The 13,571-nt window shown below is 37.4% G+C and overlaps 1 protein-coding gene across 4 annotated transcripts in view; it reads left to right on the top strand.

Moving 5' to 3' along the window:
• The window catches only part of map3k13 (mitogen-activated protein kinase kinase kinase 13), a 62,544-nt gene that overhangs the window by 11,658 nt on the left and 37,315 nt on the right, over positions 1 to 13,571 (top strand). For 2 of the 4 annotated variants that reach the window (XM_084122398.1, XM_084122396.1), the window contains exon 2: positions 8,886 to 8,955. The exons of the other annotated variants lie outside the window; for them this stretch is intronic. The gene's annotated coding sequence lies outside the window, so the exon portion shown is untranslated. The remainder of the gene's footprint in view (positions 1 to 8,885; positions 8,956 to 13,571) is intronic. 4 annotated transcript variants of the gene reach the window in all.

Here is a 13,571-nt window from a genome sequence, read left to right as displayed (position 1 = left end):
GGCCAGGCCTCTGTTTCATGCATGTTTACTCTGCAGCTTCTGGAATTCCTTTATCTTTTTTGGAGTATTGTGATTCGGTAAAATTGTGCAATATATTTAAATATCTTGACAATCTGCACTTTGTATTTTGTCTCTTCAATTTTATGTCATTATGAGCACATTGCATGTTTTCAGGTCAGACTGTTATAGACTGTTGAATTTATTTTTGTGATTTAGTTCAAGTTGTCAGTCTTGATTCGTAACTCGTGATTCAATGATTTGTTTATCACTTAAAGTTGTCGTCAAAAGAAAATATTCGCAGAAGTCACTGCTTGCCATGTTTGATAAATGTTTAGTATAAATATCCATCTGTAATAAATATAGCTGTTTATGAATATTGGGGCATTTGAATTAGGGATGCACCGATACCATTTTTCAGAATCGATCCGATCCGATCCCAAAAATTCTGAGTATCGACCGATACCAGCGCAGGTTTTTTTTTTTTTTTAATCAAGTAGAATTTCTATAACTTTGTATTGTATTTGTATTGTTGTAAAATACATTCATGAAAAACAAGATAACAAAAATATCAATTATTTTTATAGGCTACTATAAATTTGAGACATTTTTTAAATGTATAGCGCAGCTGTTTAATGAGGTAGCAACATATGATAGATAGGACAGAACAAGAACGGCTATTAATAATCTTTCATTGGGTCACTGTATTATGATATGAAAGGCTCCAATACAGTGCGGCACAAAGCGCTTATGCGCAGGGTTGCCAGATTGGGCGGTTTTGCAATCTATTTTGCGGGCAAAAATGGGTTTGGGCGGGTGGATAAAAATTGGGCTGGTTTCGGATCAGTTCGGCGGGTTTTTATTTCCGAAACACCGGCACTTCAGATCCTCCTTCCTGCGACCCAGTGTTCAGCAGGCAGCAGTCTAACTCACTCACTCACTCACTCACTCACACACACACACCCACACTACGTGCCCCCTAACCTAACAACAGACACTCCTTCCCACTACCTTCAGTGATGCACGCGCCAGCCCCTCAAACAACAACACACTAGATCGCGCCGCGGGGTTTTCAAAGTTACTTAGCTAGCTGACTGACATTGCGGTTTCATGACAACTCTCTCTGGGTCAGCGGCAGCGCCAACACAGATTTGAATGTTGCGATATGATTTTGTCAAAGGTTTAATAGACAGACGAAATGGAATAAGATCGCGTGGGTGTTTGAATCGAGATCACAGTCTTTTAAAGATGAATCGTGCAGCTCTATAACGACACATTTCATCCTGAACGTTTTTGAAACGAAAGTGGTTAACTTCTGTCAACCTCATCTATAAGCAAGGGCAAAAATAAAGCAATTTAATTTGAATTAATATCTGTAATATTCTGTAATAAAAAAAGAAAAAAAGATTTTAAAATCGTTAAAAGAATTTTGCGATATAGCCTACCTAACGTTAGGTGAATCGATTTTTTTCTCCCAGCCCTTATATGCATGTTTCATGTTGCCATTTGAAATAATTGAAATGTTAAAGTGGGTTATTTTTTATGTCCATATCCACTCAATGTTTTTATGTTACTGAATGCTTCCAAGCGACTTTTATTGACAATAAACAGACTCATTGATAGCCTAAGTTGATCGCATTATTTTCCGTAACATAATAGAATAGTCTGACTGAGGTACAGCCTACTTTTGCGTTCATTTGATTGAATATTGTTTCTAAAATCGGATAGGCTAAGTCGAAAAATGGGTAATTTTAAAGCTTGTTAGTGATTTCAATGTGTTTAAACGAAAAACAAGCCACAAAAAAAATTGAGCGGTTTTTTGTGCATTCTCGCATTTTTTGACGAGGTTTTGGGCTGGAAAACCTTGCTGGCACCTGGCAACCCTGCTTATGCGCATCCCGAGCGCAGAATGATGCGCTTGAAGCAACACGAGTCACAGCGCGCAGCGCGTCGAGTCCGCATTGAAAAGTTTAAAGCACAAAGAAAATACATATTGATGCGTAGTGTATTATACAGTATCTATCTATGCAATAGTCTATTCAGCATTTTCTTTTAACAGTTTTAAATTTCAGTAACTGTGCGCGTGAAGAACAAATAGTACCTGACTTAACTCCAGTGTTGTGATCTAACAGACACCCGTAGAAAGTATCATGATTAAGGTACAGCAATAAAGTCCAGCAAGATAAAGTTGTTTTATGCGAAACCATAGGCCTTTATCTAGAGATCAAGTATAATAACAGTAACATTGAATCATCTTGGAGAGAGTTTTATCGTGTTAACTGTTGTAACCGAACGCGACGCGCTGTTTGAATGCTGAATGGAGAATGATTGACAGCCGCAGCTGAGGGAAACGTTAACGTGAAATTGAATGTAACGACTTAAATATTAATTTATATCTCACATAATACTATATAATGGCTTCAGAACACTTATAATATTGTGCACGAAAACTTATGGTGCTTTATAATGTTTGTGTGCCTTTTGTGGGGCTTAACAATAACACTGAATAGTATACGCACAATATCGGATTTGGATCGGCCTTGTCTGACCGATACCCGATCCGCCAAAAATGGCAGTATCGGAGCCGATACCGATACTGAGTATCGGATCGGTGCATCCCTAATTTGAATATGATTTTTCATCTAGTGACAAACATTGTGGAAAAATGACTATTTATTGTAGAGTATTTTACTTTTATTATTTATTTGTATAGTATTTGACTTCTTACATTAACCATTTGAATCTATTCGACTACAGTAACTATTTGGTTGAATTTTTGTCAAACCTAAGAAAATTTGAAAGTTAAATTCATTAATCTGGTGCACTTTGACACACAGTTCAAAATCTCCCATCCTTATTCAGTGTTCATATCGAACAAAGAAAAAGTCAGTGTGTTGACTTGTACCTGAACTTTAAAGGGGACTCGAACCTCTTTTTAGTTGTGATACAGTGTCTCGGTCTACATTACACCACATACTACTAATAATAATAGTGTTATAATATTATTCCTATGACTGTAATAGCCATATATTGTAAAATAAATCCATAGAACTTTCATAATTAGTTTTGTCCTAAATTTCTATACATGCAAGAGATAAACCTGTGAGCTTTTATTTTGACGGAAACTGCAGTAGAGCCTTTATTTAGGCGGAAAACAAGTTTACAAACTAATATTCCATAAAAAAAAACAAGACTTGATTTTGCTTTTTGATCTCCTGATGCTCAGAATGATCAGTATTCTTCTTTATTGGCTTTTGAAGGTTTTGTGTGACTCCACATTGAGCTGCCGGTAGATAGCAGAGTCACTGTTACATAACTCACCTGTGTCCAGACCTGACGAGGCGATCAGCGAGCGCTGTAATCTCAGACACCGTGTGTCTGTCAGCATCTGGCAGGCCTGAGTGAACATGCTACACGGACTCATGCATGTCTGAGGAGAGCGCGATACACACCCTGAACCCCTGAAGAGCGTGTGGCGCTATCATCTGATCTTTAATGCACGGCGTGTGCATGTGAGGGTGTGTGTGATTGAGGGTTTGTCTGTTTTGGCCCTTGCGCCGTTGACTTTAAACCGTGCATTAACCTCTCGGACAGGACAACATCAGGGGTGTGACCATTACAGACTCGACATATTCTTCTTCCAAACCATTTGTTTGTGAAATGTCTTTTGTATCATTTATTTGTGGTTGAGCGATGTGGGTTTTTCAATGACCTGTGTGACTGTGACTGTGATTGTGGATGGATAAAAGGATGGATGGGTGAATAAATGGATGGATGGATAAATAAATGGATGGATGGATGAATAAATGGATGGATGGATGAATAGATGGATGGATGGATGGATGGATGGGTGAATGGATGAATAAATGGGTGGATGGATGGATGGATGGATGGATGGATGAATAGATGGATGGATGGATGGATGAATAAATGGATGGATGGATAAAAGGATGGATGGATGGATGAATAAATGGATGGATGGATGGATGGATGAATAAATGGATGAATAAATGGATGGATAAATAAATGGATGGATGGATGAATAGATGGATGGATAAAAGGATGGATGGATGGATAAAAGGATGGATGGATGGATAAAAGGATGGATGGATGGATGGATGAATAAATGGATGGATGAATGGATGGATGAATAAATGGATGGATGGATGGATAAAAGGATGGATGGATGGATGAATAAATGGATGAATAAATGGATGGATAAATAAATGGGTGAATGGATGAATAAATGGATGGATGGATGGATGAATAAATGGGTGAATGGATGGATGGATGAATAAATGGATGGATGGATGGATGGATGGATGGATGAATAAATGGATTGATGGATGAATGAATGGATGGATGGATGGATGGATGTATATACGGATACTTGGATGCAGGGATGGATGGATGGACGGACGGATGTGTGTGTGTGCATCAGCATATATAATGTGTATATTTAAACATGCACAGACTACCGGTCAAAAGTGTGGAATAATAAAGGATTTTTAAAAATGTTTTTTTCAGAAGTCTCTTCTGCTCATCGAGGCTGCGTTTATTTGATCAAAAATACAGCAAAACAGTAAACCTGTGAAACATTACAATTTAAAATGTTTTCCATTTAAATATATTTCAACGTAACATATTCCCATGATGGCAAAGCTGAGTTTTTCAGCAGCCAGATATCATATAATAAAACCATTTATTAATATTTCAGCAGTGATTGGTGTTTTTACGGATCGTGTGATCGAGCCATTGGTTTACTGGAACGCGTGTGAACTCATTCCCGTCTTCAGAGTTCTGCACTTCTCTTATTCATGTTCGGGACACAAGAGCTGTCAGTGTGTGTGTTCCGACCGGTGTGAATTATTAATGAGCGAGTGTAACGGAGCCGAGTCATCGCTGGATGCTTTACAGCCCAGCCCTGTTGGGCCGAAGAGCCTCAAGATGGATTTCAGCCCTTCATCTCTTCTCAACAAAGGACATCTGCATTAGTATGCATGCGAATAAGGCCAAATGTGTCTACTAAAGTTAACTCAGACACAGTTTAGGTTTCGTTTAGGTCTAGGTCTTGACCTTGAGTCTACACCTCACTTTATTTGTCCTGATCAAACGGCTTGATTTGGAAAGTGTAAGTGGATATCGCCAACATTTGACCAAACCTACACAGATAAAGGCCAGTGTTGTGTTTTAACTTCAGGTGTTTGGGTATGGAAGTAAAATAATGCCAAATGTTTTTGAAACAAAAAAGCCAGTTGAATTGCACTACTTAAAAAAAAAAATAAAAAAAATAGGCATTGCATTATCCATGCATTTTAATGCATTGTATTTTTAGGGCTTGCATTTTTATGGGCTGAAATTCAACATTTAAGCTGTGAATATTTCAAACACATTTTCATTAGTAAAAATTCAATTATCCATATTCACCTTTCATATTCCACTTCCAAAATATTCAAACTGTTTAAAAATACAATATGCAATTTGATTGCATGGACTTTGGAATGTGCTCGGATGTGTTTAACAGGACGAGCTTGCTAAGCAAACATGACTCTCCTGTATGTCAGTGTGTTTAGTCAAAGTTCAACATCACTCACGACCCGCTTTTAACATGATGGACTGTAGAGTTCACATATATCCTTGTTTATTTTCATATAATTATTTATCCGCTCCATCTTTTAAACAGATTATCAGCTTTATAGAGTAGCCTTACAAGCAAATACGACTATACTTGTATTAGCCATCTATCATCAAATACTATTGTCAACATATTTTGGCACACACCACAAATATTTATCAGCCAGTTATTTTATTTATTTATTTTGTAATTTTTTATTGTATTTTATTTGTATTTATTCATTTATTGCTGCATACTGTAATTGGTAGAACGTTGGTTTTGTTGTTAAGAGACTGCAAATTTAACAACTAAAAATGGTCATTTTAGAATAGATCATTATATTTATTATTCTTCCATGTGCTCATCTTGTAATGTAAGTCTGAGTCTGATATATATCCATGTCCAATCCAACAGTGTTCAGTGAAACTACCATAATAATAAAAATTGCACTAAAGCGCTCAGAATCTGAATCCACCGTAAGATGTCTTTGCTTCGCCGGTTTGCTGTCAGCATTTTCAGTTGTTTTGGTGTCAGAGGGGAAACTAATGAAGCGAGGACTGTTAAATTATGGTAAACTTATTAGAAAAATCATAATTAAGTTGCTCCAGCATCATTAGCACATCCTCAGAAGTAGTTATGCATGCATTTAAGAAGTAATTAACATAAGGTTCATGATTAATTTATAAACAGGACCCGCCAAAATGTAAATGACAGGGATGTGAAACTGTTTTTTTGTGTGTGTGTGTGTGTGTGTGTCAGAATGTGTTGCATTTGTTGTTTTGGGGAAAAACTGAGCAATATTTTTTACTATGGCTATTAGATTAGTAGTCATTCATTTATTGCCATTAGTTGACTAGTAGCACGTGTATGATATTCATTTAGTTACTTAATTGGTTGTATATATACATGCATATATACTGGGGAGTGGCATTGGAAAATGGTTTGAGTTTTAGAGCTGAGAAAGAATATTATATATATAATGTTGCTAATTGTTCTAATTTGCAGCGAAATATTAAAGCATGAATGGATGGAGAGTTGCGTCACTGACTCGTCATCTAATGGACGCAACTATAGAGAGACATGCACGATAGGTTGAACATCATAAAGTGAACGCGGTGCTTTTTGTTAATAAAAAATGTTTTATTGTTTGTGTTTAATGTTAAAGTAATTATTTTAAGACCATTTTGTTTGCATTGAAATATTATTTTTGTGCACATTTACTCCTTAATTCTTGTTACTGTTATGCAAAAAAAAAAAAAAGTGGCATTCTCAAAATCATAATTATCCTAGAATTACGCTGTATTTTCTTTTAGACCAAATACAATTTCTCATTTCCGTCTTCAGATTTTGGGGTGACGTACGAGACGTTTCTTCATTAGAGTCACACTTTAGGGCAGATGTGAACCTCATTTAACAAAATGTTTTTAATCTTCATTTACAATTCCAGAGATAATATCTGAGACTGGCGTCAGTCGTGCGTGAAGTGTGTCTCTTTCATGTTCTGTGACGCTGTAATTGGGCAGAATGGGGTGTAAAGCGGCGGGTCTTTGTCCTGGTGCCTGCAGGGTGTGTTTGAGGAGGTGGGACTCGTTTGACACGCCACATCCCCCCTTTCATGAGCAGACAAACACACACACACACACACACCCCAGAGGTTTGACATTTAATGATCCAGACACGAGCAGCTGTTCATTAGTTGATCCCTTTAGTGTCCTGACTCCCACAAAATACTCCTCCTTTATTTCCGTCCGTGTGCCACCTGAACCTCACAATTCAAAACGTCAAGAGCAGATCTCGCTATGATATAAATCACCATGATATAAAATTACAATATTTTTATTCATTTTTCTTTAATACTAAATAAACAAACTGCCAATTGTCTATGCAATAACATGTTTTGCAAATGACAGCAACAAACAAAACCATCTAATAAGATGAAAAACATTCCAGCTCACATATATATATATATATATATATATATATATATATATATATATATATATATATATATATATATATATATATATATATATGTGTGTATATGTATATGTATGTGTATGTGTGTGTATATGTGTGTGTGTATATGTGTGTGTGTATATGTGTGTGTGTATATATGTGTATGTATGTATAAAATTGTTATACAAAAATTAACTAATACACATACTAAAATTGCAGTGTTGCTTAATGTTATATTGATGACAAAATCAGAACAGATAAATTCTAAATATTTCTTTTCTTTTGTTTTATTAATTTATTTTATTTTATTTAAAAAAAAAAAATTAAGACTTAATTATTGAAAACATTACAGCACAGTTTTGTAACATTTAATAAATCTCTTCTGTCTTTAATCTTTAATGGGGAATGACATCAGGAAACATTTTCCATCTCTTTGGCTGGATCAAGTGACCCAATTCTTTTTCTTTCTTTTTTTTCACGGATATGACCCAGGGAAGCAGGAATTGCAAATTGCATTTGCGTCTGCCATGCAAGCGGACAGATAGGATATTCCCGTCGATGCGAGTCGTATGTCTTTGAAAAAGCGACGGTGGCGAATAGCGTGAAATCAGGTGGACAACCGCGATCACATGACTCTTCCAGTGGTCCAGTGGAGGACAAAAACTCAACCCAATGTTTTGCTGACCTTTAAAGCTGGTGTGAAAAGCAAAATTTGTATTTATCATTGCAAATCACACCAGTTTTATTTCCTTTTCAGCCTGAGCTTTTCCAGGCCAGCACATCTACCTTGGGTTGATTCGCCAAGTTTACACTGTAAATGCAGATATCGGATATGGGTCAAAAGATGTAAGCTTGTCTAAACCCTGATCATAATGAGCTGAACAAAACATTTCCCAAACTTGATGCAGTGCATGTTGTCCTTGTTTTGGAAGAGTGATTTTGAGCTGTAAAACTGCTGAATTTTTAAATGCGATCACGGTAACGGAGGATATTTTCACACGTTATCCTCTAAATAATTGACTTCGCTGGAGAGATTCTGTCTGCATACAAATGCTTGTGTTTAGGAAGTGCGTTTCTCGTCTCAGGCTTTTACTTTCTTGTTTTCGATGGCTCTCGTGATATTTCAGCGTTCCCTGTTAAACATTAACCCATGTCATTTCAGTCTGGGATTCCCCAGCAGACGTTCAGGTCAACACTTCTCATGCACACACACTCTGGCTCAGCTTTTGATTTTTCCTTCGGAAAGTGCGATCAAAGAGTCTGATTACTGACCCCGTGACCTCTAAACTCTTGACCCGTGTGTATTTATTATTCACAGGTGCGAAGAGGAGATACACTGCGCTCGGCATCAGAAACACCTCAGGAAATGAGCCTCAACTTCTCTGGAGGTAAAAACCGGGACCTTTTATTGTTAATAATGTGCAGCATATGTTATACACGCAAAAAAATTAGGATGCCGAATAAACTTCAATTGAAAACATTTTTAAGAAAAAATAATTTGTCTTTACATCTTTTCTATTCAGTTTATATACTAGATAGAAAATGATGCAAAAAAGCTGAGCTGAGTATGTCTCTGATGCTTTAGTGCAGTTACTTTAACAATTCTATACTATTACTATATTATTTTACCATATGTTGTTTTTTATTGTATTTATTTTTTAAGATTACCAAATGACATGGACGATGTTAGTAAAATGTGTTTGCATCAGTTTAACCGTGTTGGTCTGGAATGGTTTTCTGTGCATCCAGTGAAGACAAATCTGATTGCATACAGTGAAATCAAGATATTCAAGAATAGCATTCGCTAATTTAATGAACTAAATTGAACAAGCAGCAAAAATCACTTTTTTCAGTGTGTATGCTGTCTAATGTGGCTCTACATGCTGCTTTTATCTTTGCACGGCATGCTGGGAATTTGTGTACCCAGCATGCTTTGCTGTAACACAGGCTGAGGTCGAAGTTTGTGTTACGTTACTTCTGTGTTGTGATCAAGTATTTCAGTTTAGAGAGCACTTGCATTATCGTGGACCGGAATGGTATTTAGTTTTACCTACCAAACTCTTTTACTACATATAACAAGAGCGAGAGGAAATTTGAGTCTTATTGTATTATTTTTTTAGTTTTCACAACACTCGCAGCGCAGGTCATAGTTCATATCTGGACCAGAATGAGCATGTTTCAAGTTTTTATGGACATACTTCATCAACCCTAATGTCTCTAAATTAAGAAATGAAATGAAGAAAATGAATTTGTACTATAAAATAAAATGATAATTCTGTCATATCAAATTCATGATTAAGATTACAGTAATGCCAATGTTTTGTAATCTCAGATATTTGTGGGAACTTGTTTAGGTGAGTCCTGGAATGGAAAAGTTTGGTGACCCCTGTGCTAAAGTAAATTACATAAATGGATGAACGCTGTTGCATTAATGAAATGTTGCACTTAAATCAATTTTAGTGTGTCGGTCTGGCTCTGGATTTCTTGACAAGGCGTTCTGCTGACCTTTCGTAGAACAGCCAGTGATTACAGGACAATCTGCATGATGCCTGCAGCGACAGGCGTAACTTTACACCGAAGCTCGTGGCTCTTCTGGATTGCAAAGGAAAACAAGATGGACAAAAACATTGTATGCAATGCGACTGCAAATACTGTTCACTCTTAATAGTCTATTCATAAACGCATTCGATCTCGTTAACCAGAACTTTGTTACAATCATGACCGAAAACAAAAACAGAATTCAATCTTCGTCCCTCAGCTAAAATGAAATACTAAAAGCGCCCAAATGAGTGTCTTAACGAATTATTCATTCAGTCAAACGATTTGTTCAAAACAGCTGATTCATCCAGGGTCAAAACAGAAGTGAGTCATAGATTCATTAGAACGATTCGTTCAAAAACGGCGATTTATTCAGTAACAAAACTGAAGCCGTGTTGCTCAGAGATGTGCCATTGGCAAAATAGAGGAAAAACTAGGGAAGCTTGTTTCTGTTATGGAATAACACTATTTAAAAGATAATTGCGTGATGTAAACTCTAAAAATATTTATTTTTTAAAATTCTCAATTGCGAGTTTATATCTCGCAATTATGACTTTATAACTTGTAATTGTGAGTTTATATCAAGCAATTTTGAGATAAAAAATTGCGACAGAATTGCGAGATATCACCATTTTGCTTTTTATTTTGTGGTGGAAACAAGCTTCCATAAGAAACAGACAATATTGTGTAATAGCCCTATTAACTTATTGTGGTAACACTTTATTTTACAGTGTCCTTGTTACATATGTTACATGTACTTACCATAGTATTAACAGTTAATTATGCATAATTACATGCAACTAACCCTCAACCAAACCCTAATCCTACCCTAACCCTATAGTAAATACATGCACTTAATTAATATTACTCAGTACTTAAATATATAATTACACTGTAACAATGACACCGTAAAATAAAGTGTAACCCTTATTGTTTATTGAATTGTTGTATAATATCAACATCACATTTGCAAACGTGCTGATATTCGGGAATACAGCACTTTTGCTTGTGTGATATTGCATATAAATATTAAAAACAAGACATTTTTTGCACCATATCTTGGTTTTTGGAAGCATTATTATTAATTTTGGTGGCATTTTTGTGCCAAGCCCCCGTTAACTTCCACCGCTGGTGTGTGTGGGCTGCGTGATGCGCTCTTTTTCGAGCGCAAGCAGAGGCTCCTTCTGTTTCGAGGTGAAGCGGGTGAAACATAGCAAAGAATAATTCCCCTTCACGTTTGTCTCCCAGCAGTGTTCTGGAGGACGTGTTGGGAAAAGGCTGAACTCTCCTCGTGTGCCGTCATGATATTCACTGAGCCGACATGAATTACCATCTGTGGAATTAGGCCAAATATGCGCTTTATACAACTTCAGTGAGAGCGTTTGTCTGCTGGTTCCTTAAAGGGCTGGTATAATGCCCTTTCACATGTAAAATAAGTCTCTGATGTCCCCAGAGTGTGTGTGTGAAGTTTTAGCTCAAAATACCCCACAGATATTTTTATATAGCATGTTAAAGTTGTCACTTTTTGAGGATGAGCAAAAACACACCGTTTTGTCTGTTCCTTTAAATGCAAATGAGCTGCTGCTCCCGGCACAGGGGGCGGAGCTTCAACAGCTTGCACTCACACACACATGCACTGAAAATTTCTAAAACTTTCAGCCTCTTGTGTTCAAACCGGAGTCAGACAATGATGGAGAGACTCAAGAAGAAGTGACAACATGTAGAAGCAACAGGACATTTCTGAATGGTTAGTTGATGAATTTATGAAGCTGATGTGTAGTTATCTTCTAGTCATTGATTAGCATATTCTGTCTTGATAATCTATAAATTGTGTTCAGGGGGCGGGGTTTATGTAAATTTTAGGGTTGGTGATGTCACTAACCCGGGAGGAATGTCGTGTAGTCTCTACCAGCCGTTTGTTGTAGTCTTTAAAGGGACTGTGTGTAGGAATTTCTCCCATCTAGTGGTGAAATTGTATTTTGCATTCAAACGAATAATGCTCTCCAGCGCCTCACTTTTTCAAATGCGCGTTGCATCTACGGTAGCCGTTATGTACCAAAAAGCTATGACAGGATGTCTTATAATAGCACTTCGAGTTTTTCTTCGGGTGAACTGGTTTGTTATTTAAAACAAACTGAAACTTGAAACAACGGGAAAAAAAGAATGCTACAGTCAGAGCCTTCTCTAACGTTACTTTACTCAATAGCTGCTATTCATCAAAGAGCCTGTTTAACTTTTAACTATAAATGTTCTACTGTCTATATAATAAAGTACACAACCAAGCAATGAAAAAAAAAAGCTTGTAATTAAGACCGTAACGTTGACTTGCCTGTCGAGAAGAAAGCAGGCAACTTCAGCGTCTCTTTTGAAAGCTTTCTCCTGCATTAGCTATCCCGACATTAACCCTTGTTTTTGTAATCTCCGGTCACGTTTCCTTTTACGGTCTATTTTGGACTTTTTCGACGACGAGGACTCCTTATCCTGTGACTCAGCATTTGTATGAATGAACGGTGTATAAATAACCGTGCAGTGCAGCCTTTTAAACTTGCCCGTGACAAGCGCCTCTCTCTGCTCTGCTCCTCCGCTTCTGCTGGCTTCAGTCACGTGACGCTGGCTCTGAACGAAAACGCGCTGTGGAAACGCGTTGGCCTAGTACTTTTTGTCCCTCTCTGATATTATAGTTTTTCAAGATGGCGGAACTACATGGAAGCCTCCGTGGACCTACCCGTCCCATGTACAGTGAGGAAAATAAGTATTTGAACACCCTGCTATTTTGCAAGTTCTCCCACTTAGAAATCATGGAGGGGTCTGAAATTGTCATCATAGGTGCATGTCCACTGTGAGAGACATAATCAAAAAAAAAATAATCCAGAAATCACAATGTATGATTTTTTTAAACTATTTATTTGTATGATACAGCTGCAAATAAGTATTTGAACACCTGAGAAAATCAATGTTAATATTTGGTACAGTAGCCTTTGTTTGCAATTACAGAGGTCAAACGTTTCCTGTAGTTTTTCACCAGGTTTGCACACACTGCAGGAGGGATTTTGGCCCACTCCTCCACACAGATCTTCTCTAGATCAGTCAGGTTTCTGGGCTGTCGCTGAGAAACACGGAGTTTGAGCTCCCTCCAAAGATTCTCTATTGGGTTTAGGTCTGGAGACTGGCTAGGCCACGCCAGAACCTTGATATGCTTCTTACAGAGCCACTCCTTGGGTATCCTGGCTGTGTGCTTCGGGTCATTGTCATGTTGGAAGACCCAGCCTCGACCCATCTTCAATGCTCTAACTGAGGGAAGGAGGTTGTTCCCCAAAATCTCGCAATACATGGCCCCGGTCATCCTCTCCTTAATACAGTGCAGTCGCCCTGTCCCATGTGCAGAAAAACACCCCCAAAGCATGATGCTACCACCCCCATGCTTCACAGTAGGGATGGTGTTCTTGGGATGGTACTCATCATTCTT

This window comes from Abramis brama (genome assembly GCF_963993115.1).
Source record: "Abramis brama genome assembly, chromosome: 8".
NCBI classification, from domain to species: domain Eukaryota; kingdom Metazoa; phylum Chordata; class Actinopteri; order Cypriniformes; family Leuciscidae; genus Abramis; species Abramis brama.
The sequence above is the reverse complement of the archived record's forward strand: the minus strand, read 5'-3'. Positions and strand labels throughout refer to the sequence as shown.